Below are 15,647 nucleotides of genomic sequence, written 5' to 3'. Positions count from 1 at the left end.
GTCACGAATATATTTTTTCCTACCACGAACTTTAACCTTAATAATTATGAGCTGTATGGTGACTCAACTTCAGCTCCTCATTAAAAGGATGAACATCATAAGGAGAACGGCTGAAGTTAAGGGTGGGGGGTGGGGGGAGAGCAACAGTGCCGCCGCTGAAACTATAATTACAAGACTATTGTTCTGGTGTAACCATGTGTCAACCACACAAGTAACACGCAGCGTAGAATGAATATCTCAGAATAGAGAATGACACTGCTGGAGGCGAAATTTCCACGTGACATAAGATCTTTGTAACATCTATGAGCGAAGACGGAGAACAGAACTTGGTAATCATGTTATATTCTCTTTGACATTACAACTTTGGATTAGACTAGTCATATACGCAGGGGCGGACTGGACCACCACGCAAGAACGTAGTGTTCCCATGACTGGTATACGACAGGGAGGGCGGTGATGTCTGTGCATGCTGCGTCATTTACACATCCAAGAATATACCGGGTGAGCACTAAAGAACTTTGCACTTTAAAAATAATGCAGAAAACAAATGCGACGTACTTCGAACTTCACACCCACACCAGCCGAGAGAAACTCGCTCAGAATATTGTTTCAAATGACCTGGGTACTTGTTGTTTTGTGCCTCCGCTAGATGCCACTAGTTTTTAAAATGGCTACCCCACAACAGTTGAGTTGGTGTTCTGCAGTTAACGAAGAAAGAATGTCACTCGCGAAGCACATATCGAGTGTCTGTGAGGTATGTACAAAACTTCGAGGGTTTGTACTTACCTGATATTGTTATTTGCAGGCAAATCTTTATTTCTTTTATTAAGACTTGTAGCTTCTCTGTGCAGACTGCTTCTAATCAGCAACTTAATTCAGATATGACATCATTACTTCACTTACTGAGATTTGAGGTTCTCACTGAGTAAAAAGCCTGTTTCGTATGAGCATACTGCCTCCATCTTCAGGGCTTAAACAACAATTAAGTATGAGGCATCTGAAGTGCTATCTCTCTACTCGATTTCAGTCACATCGCATACACTTAGACACCAGACAGACGCCATGTTTGAATCATGCACGTTTGTGGTGTATTTGTCTATTACTTTTTTTCCATAATCACTTCACTTTTTCGTGGTTTTATTTCAGTGCAGTACGAATATAGATTACATAGAACCTACTCGTCTAAATTACCTCTATAGCTTTAAAAGTGGCTTACATATGAATTAATATATGTTATTATTGAAATGAATATGTAATCACATGTCATAATACAAAATATTAATCATTATTTATCCACACATTTCGAATGGCCTTCGTCTTACTTCCACCTTGTAGGATTTCACGATGTTGTTTATAACAGGGAATAACATTGAATGGACTTGGATAACCACCAGTGAGTGTCATGATATTCATATCAGGTTCTATGAAAGTGGCCAGTTGTTTCAAAATTGATTAGTGTGATGTACTTACTCAGCCATCATACACAAGTACCACTCTGTAGACTTTACATCCACTCTCAGACACTGTAAATCTACGTCTGTTTCATCGAAACTTCATTATGGGATTCAGCGGTTGGGATCAGTGACTGTAACGCGCAATAAAAGTGATGCCCCTGAAGACAAACATTGCGTCACTAGAGGAGAATGGGCCTTCGGTGTAAAAGTGCCTACTCTGTCATTTGACACCGTCACCAATAGCCTTGATGTCAGATGTGATTGTAAATAACACAAGTAGAATTAGTAACTGACATACAGTATACTGTATGAAGATTGTTTATATGAGGACTTAACTGATGCTGTAATAATGCAGTAGAACTTCGCCTCGCCTTCTAAAAATCGTTTTACATTTCTTACTGATGCTGACAGAAGTTTTGATAAGATTATCCCCCTGGTTGTAAGGTTGCGTTTTCCCCACATTCTAGTAACAGGCTTAGAAATCTGTCTCATTTAAAAGTAAGCAGTATTGCAGTTTGTTGGACTGGTACAGAAATAGGATTTTTATACAGTGGGTTAGAGCAGTGGTATTCAACCTGGGGTACGCGAAGACATCTTAGGGGGTACGTGAAATTTAAAAAAATACATATATATTATTTTATGATAAACACTGAATAATCAGTAATGTAATTTATTTAATTTATTTTAGATGTAGATTATATACTATGTATAACTTGAATTATACACCAACAACTTTGGGGGTACAAAGTTGAAGAGAAATTATATCTGGGGGTACGCGAACAAAAAAGGTTGAATACCACTGGGTTAGAGAAACAGGCAGTAGGAACGAAGTTCTGGTTTGTTTTGACTTTGGTAAGAATAACTTAAAAATTGCCAGGCAGTTTTGAAGTGTGAAGTGGGACAGAAGTGTAATTAGAAATCCCTCCTCAATATTTTGCCCACCTGCATACATATAAATGTATGTGGATTTCTCTCTCTCATATCTGATTTAAAATATGTTCTGTTTATGTGAATTCTTCAGACTCACTGGATGTCGGCGTATATTATAAAGGAACGTATTACGTTAAATAATTTGAGACTTTTTTAATATTGAAAACAGTACTGAAGGTCTTGGGAAATCCAGTTTCGTGTAATTTTTTGCACACTTTTGTTTGCAGTTGTATTAAAGTTGTGAGTAAATAATTGCACTGGTAATAATGGAGTAAAAATTTACCATAATCTCGGATTTAAAGTGAAATCTTTCTGGGGAATTGAACTACGCTGTTTAGCACAGCTATCTAAAAATAGTTATTCACGTCCTAGAAGCAGCCGCATGAAACACTGGGAAGACTATTGGAAGATGGTAATTCTTGTAAATTGGACAGGTGTCGCTCAGGGTCGTAGCTAATGACGTGCTCTGGCATTATTAGTTACAAATATTCTGGTTTTGTAACTGAGAATTGACTGGTTTGTTAGTTGCTAAGAAGACGGTTATCTTCTGGATTCTTGCGCCGTGTATTCAGGGAACTGATAACCTGATGATTGAGACAACAAGCACCTCTGAAACGTCGATAAACTTCTACCAGCCCACACAGCACAACAATCCAGAAGACAGACATCGAGAACCTGAAATGTCACTTGCCTTTTGGGATGGTATACCGTGCAGTCTAGTAAATACTGACCGACGTTTTATTGGAACTTACTGCCCCCATTATCAGGGTAATACTCATTCCTTATCAATAATACATTCCACCTCTGCAGTTCTGTTTCCACGATACACCAGTCTAATATCAATTGGAGTTTGCCTTCAGGTAAACTCGACTCAAGACGACTATGTAGTAAACATTCTCGAACATCTCTCCACATTAAGGCACATGTACGATGACGTCGACTCAGGAGTAGGCCTACGTAGCGCAAGGGGGAGGCGGAGAGGAAGGAATGCTTTTAAGAACTAGAATACAAAGTCTTCCTATTACGTCAGAGTGTTTCTGTTGGTGTCCTATATACACTTTACTCCGAGTCAATTACTATATTTTATAACCTCTGTAACTACAGCACCAGGACTTGTTGGAAATTAACTTAATTATCCCTGACTTTATGTAGGTACGATTCACAAACCCATGGGTTAGACAAAGTTAGTAAATACGTAATATGTTTCTAGATGTACATAAGAAATATGCGAACACTCAACATGTGACAAGTCCAAAAAACTATATGTGAGGAGTCAACGTTTGGCTGCACCTAATCTCAGTATGAATTGTAACGAAATTGGATAAAATTGCTCTTTAGAAAATCTTTAGTCGCCATTCAGCGTTCTGTCACATACTCGAGAATCTTTTTTGTGAGATTCTGACTTTACATAAGCATGTTTCATAATGATGCCACGTACATTCATCATCTTTCCGTATCATGTAACATAAACTGTTTCAATGAACCCATCTGGTCTCATGATGGGAGCAGAGGCAACCACTTATTCGTTGGTTTATAACTCCATAGTTACACGTATTGATCGCCCTAGAAGACTTCACTGCATTCAATGGTCTTCAAAGCTTCAAATCGCTCTACTGGATAATTGTTTTTTACATATGTTTATTTTGTCTCTGTTTCCAAAGTATAATAACTCATAAATATAAAACACAAAGTCCAGAAATACCTGTGATCTTTTGAACAAGTTCTGGTTGTTATGTGTTTGTTCATTCCTTCTAATTGTTGTGTGTCTGGGTCATGACCCTCGTTTCTGTTCCTACAACTCAACTAGGAATTCCCTTCAGGGCACGGTAAATTGCATACGTTTGAAACCACAAACTGCATAGAAACAAGGGGTGAGAAACATATAACTTGAGTTTTATTTGGCATAACAGAAGAGTTCTGGGCAAGACGGAAACTATACATGAAGTCATCTAAAAACGTAGAGGCACAGTATGTTAGAAGTAGCGAGGAAATGCCATTGTAGTTATCGAGGTTTATTATTGTAACTACTCATTAAATGTAATAAAACTATAGTATTAATTTCTTCAAAAAATGTATAACCATCAGATCCGTTCCGAGATTACAAAAACTAATCAGACCACCTCATTCGTGGTCTTCCTAAATCCCTCTTTCCTCCAGGTCTGTAGTTGGAAAAAGTTGTTGTTAATCTGTGGTCGGTCATTCAGTGAACAAGACACAGCATGCACGATAGTGAAGTTGGAAAACGAATAGTAGTAAGATTAATTGAAACGTGTTTCGATCGAATTTTCTCTCATAAAGGTACGACCCCCATTATGTGTTCTCATCGCCCTGATGATGGCTCAGGATAGGGACTGGAAGCGGATGTATTATTGGACACGATAATGAACCTTCGATTTCCTCCAAAGGCGTAGAATTTATTCAGTAACTGAGCATACTGTCAACTTCTCAAGAATGACCACTTCATGAAGTAGTTTCTCAGCTGGTTAAAATCTTTAGAAGAGAGATGGGGGATCACGGTGAAGCGCATTTATCCCCCTTTGATAACGCAGCCTTGCGATCTACGGCTTTGCTGAAGAATTACGACCGCGAACATGAAGATAGGTGGAGATTAATAACAAAGTAACGGCATTGTTTTGTAGGACCGGTGAGAAGGTAGGGTCCATGGCCTGCTGCAATAAGTCACGGTCTGGTTCAATGCTGGGGACCCGTGCGATTTCTAAACGTACTGGTGACTACGTCACTGCATTGTAGCACACGGTCTTCTACTGGCAACCTGCTCAAGGAGGTGGCGGATGGTATTCGTTCTGGTACTTGGGTCTGTCCATCTTAAAATACGTATTATTCGCGTAAATGTTTGGAGGAAACAGCTTTCTTGACTGAGTTACCCTGTTTCTTACACATATTAGAACCATCGTATGCTGCCACCTGCCACCAACCAGCCTAATAATTTAAAAATTTGATCTCAGTATATTTTCTGAAACTCTGCGAATTGCATTGTATCAAGCTTTAGTTGTGAACGCGTCTAGAAGGAGGTCACGGCTGTCGTATCATTATTAATCAAGTTATTTGTACACTGTTTGCAGTGAATGTAGCAAATGGCATACACTCACATTCTATTTCAATTTGACACGAGTCTGATAATTCAAGTTAGAAACTCAACTGACAGTCAAGAGGATGCACTCTGCGAAGATAACTCTAGAAACAGAAACATGTTTCACCTTCAGGCCACACGAAATACAGCGCGTCCCTTGTCTTCCTTGACTGTCTGCTACAGTTCGTTCTCTGTGACAGACGAACCTCTTACTAGCTTGTAGCATTCTGCCGGGTTGCGACGCCGTGCCATCTTGTAAAGAGTTACAAATGTTTCAGAGGTACATATCGTGTCTGTTCGCTCTGAAGATGGAGAAGTTGCGTTCCTTTGGAACTTCGATTTCTCTTACGAGTCACATGGCATTACAGCGAAGAAGAACATGAACAACTTCACAGCCAAGATAACTTCAAATCTCAGATCTTTATAACGTATGCTACCTAGATGCGATATACAGAACTAAATAAAGACAAAATAAACTTTATTCTTTGAATTCTTACTTTGACACTTAATTATCAGTATTTCTCGTACATATTCTGAGGAAGCCTATACAAGTATCCGAGAATGTCTGAAACTGGTAGGTGTACGAAGTTAATGTTTTAAAATATCGCTTAATGTTATCTTGAAGATTAGAAGAACGTACTGAATTTATCATCTTGTGTGCGCATGGTAACTGGGCTAATGAGTAAATAACAGATTAATTTTGAAAAGTCATATATGAATAAATACATTTAAGCAGAGCCTTTGGAAAAAAATTTAAAGTGTAAAACGTTAAAACTCAGTGACAAATATGTGTACCACATACAGGAACATTCAGTAAAAGTACATTTTGCCCACGACGTGTTGATTAAAAAATATTCTACTATCTCTGGAACAATAGATCGACGACCCAGAAATTAATGCTGTTTTGTGGCCTAAGGAATACGATTATTATTAGTCCTTCCTTGTTAATGGAACCGTGAACGGAGAAAGTTACTGTCAGATGCCAGGAGATCAGTTAATGCTGCCGTGTGATTAACTTCGATGGAAACCGATGATTGTCAGCCACGTCATTTACTTCAGTTCATGACCTCTAGTGTTCACATTTGCATTGCTGATTTTTTTTTTGGGGGGGGGGGCAGTGGATGGTGCTTAAATATTACCTGAGTTCTGTCCAGCCGTTGCTTGTTTGTGAGGCTAATTGAATCGTAGGTTGAAACTTTAAAAATTAATAACTTATTCCAACTACAGTGTCTAGTGGGAGAAGTCTGAAAATTTTTCATTTTACATTATAAGATTAATTCATGTTATTATATTTAGAAGGCTGTAAAATTAATGTGAAAGTAAAAGAAAGTTTTTTTTGTTCTAGACTTTCCAGGCCTTCTATATATATCATTGTGAATATGTGCAGTGTTAAAAAATGTGATTAATTTTCACAAAATTTTAGTGTAAACTCGATGGGTAGTAGGCACATATAAGCGAATGTTTTCTTTTGTTTGTTTTTTATATTGCGTAAATTATCTTCGTACATTTCCTTTCGAATTACCTTTGTAATTGCTTTACTTACTCAAAATTATTCAAGGAGAGAGGTAATTTGAATCAAGTAGCAACAGACAAGCACGTAATAATTATACTAGCGTGCTAATCAAGTCCCATAATAATGGGTCGAGTGATTCTGTCACTTGAGTTCTGCCTTGTGAGGTTTGAGAAACTCCAGCAGACCATGAAAAAGAGGGAGTTACATGGCTTGTGATGTGATGCTGTTATTTCTGACGTGTGTATGTATGGTAGTTATACTATAGCTCTGGTAGTATGAAGCATTGCTGGAAATAGAATCCACACACCAAGATCCACTGGCACAAGACAAGTGCATCTGTAACATGTCAACCTTTGTGGACTATCTTCTCGGTTGAACGCGATAAGTGTCATCCATTATGGCCTATATAGCTGGTATATAGGATAAAAAAGCGTACTTGTAAGATCAACATTTTGTAATTGGTATTGCCTGAGGACATGCAGTAACCATGTTGCCGGATGTGATATGAACCGCTTGCTTAAATCTGAAGTAAGTGGGTGGAAGAGAGTCATTGTTCTGTAGGAAGTCAATTTAAATTTTATTGTAGTAAATAATAGGCTAAGACATTTTATACGTGTTTTCAAGACAAGAAAGCAACTTCCTGTTTCAATATATCAACATAGCACATTCGTAAGTGTATGTTTCGAAGTATCTGTCACTTGCAGTTATTTAAGAGGGATGAATAAAGTCTGCTGAATTTACTAGCAAGCGGCGGAAACTAAGGTCATCTGTAACTATAGCAACGAGGAACTAAGTACTCAGTCACCGAGGAACATTTATAATACAGTGGATTTTAAAATTTATAATATAAAAAGGTACGTTTCATGCTATTAAAGACTATTTCACTTTACAGGTGTAGAAACTGAGGAAAATTATTAAATTATCAGATGGTGTAGCTTGTCATAATTTGGATTTGAATCTAATACCACTTTAATATAAATTAATTAGGTTTTTACTAGAACATTGATATTTGTACTCTAAATAACGTCTTGTAACAAGACACGATGACCTAAAATAATTTAGTCTGTGAGCACGATGAGGCTAGTAAGTGCTAAACTAAATGGTTAACTACATCGAGCAAACAAATTCTGGAGAAGTTATTTAGGAAATAAGTGTGTTAATTTTAGTACTTTCAAAAGAAAATATCATATTTAAACTTAAAAGTAACTAGATATATATAAAAATTAGCGTGAAAAATTAATTAAACATGTACAAAAAGCAAACGGAAAATTTGTTTACCAGTACCGGACCGATTATAGATAAATCAGTAAGTAGATGACTACAAACCTAGGTAAGGAAACGAATTATACTGTTACATTCTCATGACATTAAACTCAGCGTAGATTCAGTGGGATTTGACAAATATAAAGAAGTAAATAAACGTTATGCTATTAGCAAACAACCACAGTGAAGCGTGCAATAAATACTAACTGTGAACCCCTTTCAGTTTATCTGAATTGTACCTTGACCTTTTACAAATGCTTCCACTAAATTCGTGAGAAAGCTCTGCAGCTATTCTCATTTGTCAACTTTCTCGGAGAGCGTGTTGTCTTGTATGTAGCACGTCAGTTCGAACGTAATGAGTGCTGGAAGAGGGTGGCTGTTAGGGGTACGCAACACCATCCCTTCTCCGCGTTGACAAGCTCGGTGACGGCACGGGGTAATTAAACTAGGGTTTGAGTTATGAAACGGCTCTAGCAATTAGCCTATGTGCAGTAACAACAGGGCAGATATATGGCACAGCGAATCGGAGATAAGAGCTACTCTTTTTGGTGGTGGGGAGACGACGACTGCTTGCTATTACGACCGAGTAAGAAGGAAATTCTTCCATGTAATTTATGTTTGTTTGTTTTTTATTTAATTAAATTAATAATACTAATAATAATGGAAATTCGTTTCAATTTGTTATTTGATTATGTGCTGAATAAAGGCCCGATGGCCGATTAGGTCTTGTAAAGTAAGCAGGAGTTGCAAGAAAAAGACAAAAAATAGACAAATCGAATACAAACAGTGGACAAAATCAGGGCAAATAATAAAAACAGAAATAAAACAAGGCTATGTATTCTGTCAAATGTATTCTAAAATGTAATTGGCTTCTGATTAATTTGATTTATTGAAATTTTAGTAAAACCAGTTTATTCATATGACTAAATGTAAGAAATAAGCATAATATATTTTAGCTTGTTCTTATATTGATATATTTGTAGTATTTACAAAATTAGGATTCATTTTAAAATTACTTTATACACACTGTCTTCACCGCCTATATTCACATCTCATGTCACTGTTAAATTTTATCTTTACATGCTTATGGAGGTCAGTACTGAATTTGAGGTGGGAGCTACCGGAGTTATAACTGGTGATCAAAATAATAAGTTATAAAGTGCTCAGAATTTCTTGAGATTTATCGTCTTTGAACGTAAAGTCTCGACGAACATACATAAGCAATTTCTCATGTACAAAATCCCCCAAAACAACGTAAAGTATCTGCAGTAACATACAACACGTGTTCTTCAATCGACATCTCACTGCATCTAGTCCCGTTTCTTGGGTTGGACGCCTCAACCCCCTCACTCGTTCAGAGCTGCTGGATGCGGAGGGCAGAGGAGGCATTACTAAGGGCTGTAAACGACGTCACATCAGGGTTGGATGGTTAGGGAAGGAGAGAAACGGAATTTTCTCATGGGATTCAAGGACGGTCATCAGTATGTCTTGCATTACCGACGATGCTGGGAGCAGCTTGTCTGGATCTAAGCGCAGCCGCAAGTCAGTGTGTTTTTTCTCATTCATGTTTTGACTGGGTACGTCAGAATAATCGTCGTTGTGAATCTGTGGCGAAAAATGTTCTGTTTGGCATTTACTTTCACTTCGATAGGACCTCTGAGTCTGCAGACACAGGAAGTGACACTAGTCTCAGGGTCAAATTAATCCGTACGCTGCAAGATACCGGTAACTGGCTATTAGCACCACTTTTTAATAGTATTAACTGTCGCCTCAAAAGGAAAATATCGTTTAGTGGGAGTCAGTAACCGAAAGGAAAACGAAAAGAAGACGGAGAAAATAAGAATAAGCTGAAATGAAAATAAAGTTGCTGAAAGCAGTGAAATGGGAATTAAAAAAGCAAGAAATCAAAGTGAAAAGAACGTTAGCTTATATTATAGTAGGTTTGGTTACATCAGGTTAGGTTAGGTAAGGTTAGGTAAGGTTTCTTTGTGGAAGAGAATCATCACTGAACTCTTAATATCTCACTCCATTGAGAAGATAAATTCTTGTAGATGAAATATTACTCTCTTACACTCAAGAAATTTCCAAAATTTTAATGGTACCCGAAATTACATTTCCTTTATCATAAGTGTCTAAAACAAATCCGAGATAGTGTCTGATATTTCGTAACATGCTGGCTTCTTACGGTGGGAAGTTGCTTTATTCTGCGCGCGCGACCCAAGGCGGTGGACCACCCCTTGTTGCCTGTCCGCGACTGCTTATTCGACACGTTCGCAGTGACTCTCAGTATTTGTGGGCCGTCTTCTGTGCCCGCAAGCCGATTACTGCCCACTCTGTTTAGTGGCCGTGTGAACTCGTTCGTTTGTAGCTGCAAACGTTGACCGCCGCTGACGTGACGGTGCGGTGATGTATCTTCAGAGAAAGGCTGAGGGTTGTAGTGAAGGTCTGAGCACAATCACACTTGGTCCGGCAGTTGCAGCGAGCAGCCGCTCTAATAGCGACATCTATAACGCGTCCGCCCTGCCTCTCGGCAGTTAACGACTCTGCATGAGTACGTTATTTTGGCGAGACCATTACTAGCAGCTTCGAAAACATTCTGCTTTAGCACGTGTGATTTCATGTTGTTACACGTTTCTTTAATTTTGCTTTATGGTTTGTAAAACATTGCTGGAAGATAAAAATTTGAAGGAAAACAGATAGAGAGAGTTAGGAAGGACAGCAAGAGAGTAGAAGCAAGGAGAACATTGATGGAGGAGAAGTGAGAGAGACTTCGATTTCTGGGAGGGGAAGTCACTAGGTTCTCAGGAAATACACGCTCGTCCTTCTCCTAAGGATTAAGTAAGTGTGAAGACGTTAGATTGAGAATTGGTGATATTCTGATAACAGAGAGAGAGAGAGCGGAATTTTGGTTTGCTTGCTAGTGAATGTAGAAGTCTTCGTTCGTCTAAGTAATATGTTACAACTCTGTCCATATTGGAAAGAAATCGACTATTCATCATTAAAAATCAACTTGTTAGTGTTGTTTAAGAAAGTAATCTCTGTTTACAGTGAGAATTATACGAAACCCACAAGTAAAAAATGCAAAGATATTGATTATTAACGCTCGTGGTAATTTTAGTTTCCACTGGATTTTAAGGGGTGGGAATAAGGATGTTGTCATGGGCGAGGAACTGGGCTTCTAACGGGCGCTTTGTACATCCAGAAGATGATATATGACGGAACATGGAGCAGCAGTGTAATGATATTGACAGGGAAAACCCGAAGGACTCGGAGAGAAACCTGTTCAGTGCCACTCGGTCCACTATGAATCTTACATGGACTGACCTGGGAGAAAAAGTAGGAATCCGCAGTGATAAGACATATTATCGACGTCAACTGACCAAATTCTTCACGCATCGTATGCTTAGACAATTTCAAATTATTGACCACGGTCATCGAAGCTGGGATCAACCGCTTGCTAATCTAGGTTCCGAAGTATTATATCCACTTCTTGTATCCAAGAATATGTATTATGTATCATTAAATGGTAGATAGTAATTCAAGTGTTTCATTTATCGCTGTACCCTTCGAGGTAAATGTTTTAATTGAAAGAGAGTTTCTTGCATGGTATTCCTCCAGGTCAATCGACCTAGTCCAAACATGTCCAAATTAACTGAAATTAGGCTCTAGATACTAAGAATTTAATTTAGTGTCTGCTAAATCCCATCCGACAACTTTCACTTCCTATTAGGACAGCGTGTAGGTTAATTAGTTCAAGGACCATAAAACATGTTTCTCACACACGCCCTCAAAACACACACATGTGCATAATACGCGATTAACTTTACAACTGTGTTTTTTCTGTGTGTCATATTCAATACCAGTAAAAGTAAGCCTACAGCAATGTCTGGTATTTTAGGCTCTAACCTTGGTGGTTATTTTGAGCTCATCATATATGTATTTTTAATTGTGCAACCTCGAAACCAGCTGGATCATTCAAATGTCTCTTATGAACTTCTACCTTCGGCCAACAGAATGCATGTAACAAAAATGGGAGTTATAATTTTATTGCTATAACATAAAATAATATTAATTTTCCGATTATTAATCATTTCGTAGGTTTGTTACTTAACTATTCTACACCGACTAATTACGTAAGACGGTTTCCATTTTGAAAATGTAATAGTCGCTCACCTATTCAAGATATTCTCCGCCCTTTCTTGGGACCAAAAGTTTGTAAGGGCCCAACACTACACCCTATCTTAAAGCAAACAAATTCCGTTCTCACTGTTACAGCCTTCTCCCTTATGATTTATTTTAATATTATCCTCACATCTACGCCTATGTATTTTCAGACTTATCTTCCTTTTTTGTATTCCAATTAACATTTTTTTACCAATTTCTAGCGTTCCACATGCCAATCTCTTTGATTTGATCGTCCAAACAATCTTCTCTGAAGAGTACCCATTATGGAGCTCCTTATCAATGCAGTTTTCTCCACCCTCCTGTCACTTTATCCCTCTTATTTAATCTTGCGTCTTCGCGGTTGATTACCACAGGCGACAAAGCTACCAACCGAGGTACACAGTCTATGGAAGTGTAAACGTAAACATTGTAATAAACAAATAGGTCTAATGAGTTTAGGTATAATTTCGATTGTGTTGCCAAGTCATAGAAAGTGAAGTGTTTTTTCCATAATTTGCCATTTAGTTTATTCTCAGAAGTTTTTATATGGGAACTGGTTTTATATTAAATACTTATTGATTATTTATTTGGACAGGTCTTATGTGTGTGTTTAAGTTATATATATACAACAAACTGTGCATTAAACCTACATAAAATGCCCGGGTCACTTTGTCAAGTTTTATTTTTAATTAGTAAAAGTAAAAGTAAAGCTGTCCCACTATACGCCATGTAGGCGCCTGGGGGGAGTGGAGGTATAGCTCCTCTCTTCCTTGACCTGAAAAATATTATTTAAGACTTGATTTGGTAGTCGTCAATGTCGTTTACCGGCACAAATTGGTGAGCAAATAAAACTCAGAATTCTGTCAGTTCGCATTTAGATTTTTTTTTCATTTTGAATTGAAGGCCAGTTCTGTTTATTCCAAATTTCCCGTCTACCTTCAGGTGTTTTTAATTTTTACCGTAAAACTTTGTTATTTATAGGTCAATTTTGAACACCATGGGCATTTCAAAAGTATTGTGGAGGCACCCAGTTCGTATCCCGACCGTATAACTAACTATGATACCTGACCGTCCTTTCCAAAGTAGATTACTTATAAAATCATAACAACTATTATATGAAAATGATCTGAAAGAGAAAATATTTGCCAAGGAAGCAAGCTGTCGAGGGTTATCCGTTCTTTGTGACGTTGTTTTAGCTGCTGTTTCTTCACGTTTCTCAGATAATGGTCAATGTTTTCACAAATGGACCGAGCACAGCGCAACATACGTTAAGTTCTCAGGTCACTTCCTATTCCGACACAACTCATTATCATTTGTCAAGTCCAAGTGGACGGAGGAGTATTCTGCAATTCCCCATATAGGCAGCTACAGAACAGTCCATTCCTCTTCCACCCCTGTTGCTGTAGCATGTATAGTGGGGTCGAATAATGAACACAATCACATCTAGTCATAGAGCAGCTTCCACGTACTCGCTTACAACCCTTCTCTCTGTCACTGTTCACTTGGAAATTGGACGTTTAAACGAGAGATTAATTAAATGACGTTTCTTTCTATTTCGCGACAGTAATTGATACATTACATCGTGAGGAACAGAAGCATTATCCGGGACTTTGCATCTACACAGAATTTGTCGAAGGGCGCTGTAAAGGCTGTTTCTTTAATTTTAGAAAACAAATATTGTCTACAGAAAATTCTTAAGTATTTCAAATAGATTAAAAACAGTGATAAGTATCTGTGCAAATCTGTAACTGAAATTCATTAGCACCTGATCGCAGGACACACTTCAGAACTGAGTTGTGCGTTTGTGATCTTTGATTGTGAAACAGTATAAGGTATTTCGAAGTCAGTATTCTATTCAAAATAATTTTAAATTTAGTGCTACAGTTCTAAGAAAGTATACGACTAAAGATTTTTCAGGAGTTCCTCTAATAGGCACGAAGCGAAACGAAAAGAAGCTAGACTGAAAGTTAGCGAAAATTTGCATGTCACGGAACTGTCACCACATAATTCGACATGAATTTTGGCTGACCGCTGATGGGATAAGTTTTGTATTTATGGTACAGTTCTGAATTACGTGCAGTGGTTACATATTCCCATTACAATAGCTCAGTTCCCAGAAATAACTTCTTTTCACAGTTGAGTTCACCCAGCAACCTCAAGAGATGCAATCAAGTATTGAAAAGCATTCTAAACCATAACTTTAAGTACACAGGTTTTGTACGACAAAGAGAACTATAGGTTTCTATGCTTAACAGACTTTTGTAACTTTTTGCGGAATATCGAACTTGCAGATATTTAATCGTAGAGTGAAGTGTAGCTCAGTATTAATGGGAGTCAATAAAATATCATCGGATAGGAATAGTTTCTACATTATGAAAGAATTTTTAACTGATATACTCATGGCATGTTCAAAAATAGATGTAATCCATTGAATACATTGATATTAGATAAATTATTGTAATGATTTGTCAATATATTTCTTGCATAAATTAACATGACTCATGTTACAGAACACACGTTTTATTCTGAACACATATTCTTTGCTGAAGATATAAACTAGCCTTTTACGTAACGAACTGAAATAAAATAGACATTTGTTAGTATGTTGCCTATATTTTTTAAGACAGTATAGGCTACAGTAATTATAAGATCAGAAACGATATTAGGGTTCTGAAGGCACAGAATTCCTACTTCCAACATTTATTAGCGTTATGAATGTGCGTGTTTTTATGTTTCTCCCATGTGTCTCTTACGGACTTGTTTGCTTTTATTATAGCATATGATAATTTATCTAATGCTCCAAACTGTCTTAACAAATTTTGAGTGACTTTGTCATTTGTGTTTAATCTGTGAAAATAATCAGTTTTAAAGTTATTTAATCTGAATATTCACGTGCTTAGTTTGACATCAGAAATATATGTGCTATTATTATTGTATCAACTTATTTTTATTATCATTATCATTCATAATAAGATTGCCCTTTGAAATGCCAAACTTGTTTAAGAAAATGTCTTACATTTCTACAGTATATGTTCTTACTTTATTAAAATCAGTGACACTAAACGTTTACACGGGAGAAATAACATGTTTTCAGTGACCCTTATAATGTGCTGCCAGTCACCTGTCAATTTTAACGTCTCTTGTTACAGAAGCTGTTGGATGAACCTCATTGCAGACATGATGAAGAACTTCACAATCCTATCCTGCGTAGGTAAGTTCAAGGAATCTTTTT

General features: G+C 37.4%; 1 long non-coding RNA gene across 2 annotated transcripts in view; it reads left to right on the top strand.

Annotated features, from left to right (window-relative positions):
* Nucleotides 1-15,647, top strand: part of LOC110829823 (uncharacterized) — a 371,352-nt gene that overhangs the window by 192,869 nt on the left and 162,836 nt on the right. For both annotated transcript variants that reach the window (XR_015534118.1, XR_015534119.1), the window contains one exon: nucleotides 15,565-15,626. This is a non-coding gene — a long non-coding RNA (uncharacterized LOC110829823). The remainder of the gene's footprint in view (nucleotides 1-15,564; nucleotides 15,627-15,647) is intronic.

This window comes from Zootermopsis nevadensis, unplaced genomic scaffold, assembly GCF_977971745.1.
Source record: "Zootermopsis nevadensis isolate Lab colony 2312 unplaced genomic scaffold, Znev_1.0 Znev_ptg000008l, whole genome shotgun sequence".
Taxonomy (NCBI): domain Eukaryota; kingdom Metazoa; phylum Arthropoda; class Insecta; order Blattodea; family Termopsidae; genus Zootermopsis; species Zootermopsis nevadensis.
This window is presented reverse-complemented; position numbering and strand designations above follow the sequence as displayed.